The 3,448-nt window shown below is 33.8% G+C and overlaps 1 non-coding gene across 1 annotated transcript; it reads right to left on the reverse strand.

The window, feature by feature from the left end:
* Positions 1 to 3,030: 3,030 nt before the first annotated feature.
* Positions 3,031 to 3,137, reverse strand: LOC121214186 (small nucleolar RNA R71). Its single transcript, XR_005909772.1, has one exon. It is a non-coding gene; the product is annotated as a small nucleolar RNA R71 (small nucleolar RNA).
* Between the last annotated feature and the right edge of the window lie 311 nt (positions 3,138 to 3,448).

Below are 3,448 nucleotides of genomic sequence, written 5' to 3' on the forward strand. Positions count from 1 at the left end.
CGGTTATAAATGACATGTAAATAAGATTATAATATGTATGAGTTTTATGCAATTAGCTGATGGATTAAGTAATTTTGGATGATAAGTTTGTTTTATATATATATAAGACTTGATATTTTGTGGAAATGGCCAATGTTTGTCTAGTATATCATGAAACGAAATGACGTATATGTAGTTATTATGGGAAATTGAATGGTTAATCTTTTTGGTGTGGAAGATGTGGACTTTGTTTGACGATTGAATGACCCTAATTGGTTGTTATATTTGAGTTTGTGTGTTTGAGATTATAAGTTTGAAGTGTGGTGTCAATGAGAGCATATTGGTTAGGCACTTAGGTTTTATGTTAAATGGTATTTTGCCATGGTTAGACACATTTTGACTAGGGTTGATGGATGGTTATTGCTTAGGTTGGTCCTAAGCATTTGAATGTGAAATAGCTTGTTTTTGAAGGAAATTTTAGGCACAAACGACTTGTGACACAAGCTGCCACACGGCCGTGTGCCCCACAAAGTTGTGTGACACAATCGTGTGGTTGTTTGATTTTCGGTGTAGAATTTTTCACACTGTCACAGGTTGTTACATGTTCAGAGACATGGTTATATGACCCTATTTTGAATTGCACACGGTCTGGCGACATGGCCGTGTAATCCTATTTCGAATTGTACACGGTCTGGAAATATGGGAGTGTGGAGAAATCGTATGAGCGTGTGGAGTAGCCACAGGACCATTTTTGGGGCCACAAGACCTATCCTCCGCCACACAACCTGGCCACACGGCCGTGTGACCCATGTTTACACTTTTTACACAAAATTTCATAGAAGTTTCAATTTAATCTAGAATTGATTCCGGTTTGTTTTAAATGTTTCATAAGCTCAAATTAGGTCCCAATTGAAAAGCAGGGAAATGATTGAATATGACATGTAAAGATCAAACATATACCTTTATATAATACAACGTACTTTTAAGAGAGGGGGCAGTGTAAGTGTACCTTTTGAAGGATAATATGTAATATTATGAAAACTAAATTTTTAAATAGTTTTTAATTTGAAAAATAAATTTTAAATTTTTTTATATTTTAGAAATAATATATATCTAATTGATAAGTGACAAAAGTAATATATTCTAATCCTGTTCTTAATGCATTTTTGGATAATTATTTATGCAAATTGGTGGATTTTATGCTCTTAATTCTTTAAATTAATGTTGCTATACTTAGGAGAGCATTTGGGACACAAGGAGTGAAAAACGAGCGAAAATCAGACATTTGGAGCAAATTTTAGAAGCCATATGAGCTAGGCCTTCCCACATGGGCTAGACACACGGCCATGTGCTTGACCGTGTTGATTTCGCAACTCGTATCCCAAACACGTGGAAAAACGCAATTTGTAGACTTTCAGAGCATTCTAAAGTCTATAAATACCGAATAGAAGGAGAGAAGAAGGAGCCATCAGAAAGTATTGAAGAAAACAACTCGAAGAACGCCATTGAAGCAAACTCTGAAGCATATGTCCATCAAGATTAAATACCTCCTTTTAATTTCTTTGAAGTTTTTATGAGTTTCTTTATTTCTTGTGGTTATACTGACTTTCAAATGTTTTTATTTAAAATTATTAACTAATTCTCTAGATACCTAAGGAAGATGAACCCTAAGACAAATTCTATTATTTGACATCTGTTCTACGCAATAAATATTTGATTCTTGTTCTTAGTTATGTGTGCTTATATCTTGTTTTAATATTTTCTTGAATATTAATGCATATTGAATGTGCTTAAATCAGAGGAGGAAAACCCCCAATTTAAGAGTAGAATGGAGTTGCATGCAATCTTAGAAATAGGACGACATAAATCTACCAGATTAAAGTCAAATCTAATAGGGGGATCCATAAATCGAGTTAATGTAACAATAGGGGTTTTAATTAGAAAGAAATTTCAATTAATCAACCTAGAGTCAGTTGCTCTTACTCTCCTAAGAGATATTGGTATAATTTAGAGATTTCTAAGTATCAAGATACCAAGTGAATAAATCATTTAATTCATATTCATAATGATAGATGAAGTCTAGGTGGATTCTATCCTAGGTATTGTTTAGCTTCTTGGTTATTATTCAATTATTTTCCTGATTTATTCTCAGCTGAGTTCTTTAGTTAATTAATTTAGTAGATTTTAGCTTAAACCAATACTCCAATTTGTTGGTTAAATAATAGGAAAACGATAATTACAAGTACTTTTAGTCCTCGTGGATACAATATCTCTACTCATAGTAACTATACTATTTATCGATAGAGGCACTTACCTTTGTCGTATTTTTTAGTTAGTTTCGTGACACATCAAATTTTGGCACCATTGCCGAGGACTGAAATATTAGGAAAAATTTATTGCTATTAATTTAGACATTTTTATTTTATTTTATTTTTATATTTTTGTTTTAATTTAATCTTTACATTTTACTTTTTCTTTTGTTTGCTTCTGGCAGCTAGAGGAAACACGTCGAGACCATTGCTTTTTGATAGTGAGATTGAAAGTATTGCTCGTAGAAATCGTAAAGAGGTGAAAGAAGCAAGGCAAAGTCAATGGAATATAGTAGACGAACAAGAGGACAACAATATTACTGAGGAGATGGGTGATAATCAGAATATTCAGCTACCTCCTATAGATCTTATTACTCGTACTATGTACGATTATGCCAAGCTCACTCTGATTGGGGCCGAATCGAGTATTGTGAGACCTACCATTGCTGTAAACAATTTTAAATTGAAGTTGAACATAATTTAGGTGGTCCAGCAATATGTCCAATTTGATGGTTTCCAAGATGAAGATCTAAATACTCATTTGGCTAATTTTTTAGAGATTTGCGACACTTTCAGAATTAATGGCACCACTGATGATGCCATTCGCTTACGATTGTTCCGTTTCTCATTGAGGAACAAGGCAAAACAGTGGTTAAATTCCTTACCACGAGATTCCATCACTACTTGGGTTCAAATGACTGGGAAGTTTCTCTTGAAGTACTTTCTACCGGCTAAAACAACTAAGTTGAGGAATGACATCTCTTTCATTGCCTAGATCGATTTAGAGACATTATATGATGCATGGGAGAGATTTAATGACTTATTGAGAAGCTGCCCTCATCATGGGTTATCTTTGTGGTTACAAGTTCAAATATTCTACAATGGTTTGAATCCCTCGACTAGGCAGTTAATTGAGGCGACAGCTGGTGGAACATTGAACAATAAAACACCTGAGGTAGCTCATGAGTTTATTGAGGAGATGATAATGAATAATTATCAGTGGCAAGTTATGAGAACAAAACCGATGAAAGCAGCTAATGTTTTTAATCTAGATGCAGTCACCGTGTTATTAAACCAAGTGGAAGCATTGAATAAGAAAATTGACAGTTTATATTTTTCTGCACAAGTGAATCTAGTGATGCAATGCGATACAAATGGAG

The sequence above is a fragment of the Gossypium hirsutum genome, chromosome D01, assembly GCF_007990345.1.
Source record: "Gossypium hirsutum isolate 1008001.06 chromosome D01, Gossypium_hirsutum_v2.1, whole genome shotgun sequence".
Lineage (NCBI taxonomy): Eukaryota > Viridiplantae > Streptophyta > Magnoliopsida > Malvales > Malvaceae > Gossypium > Gossypium hirsutum.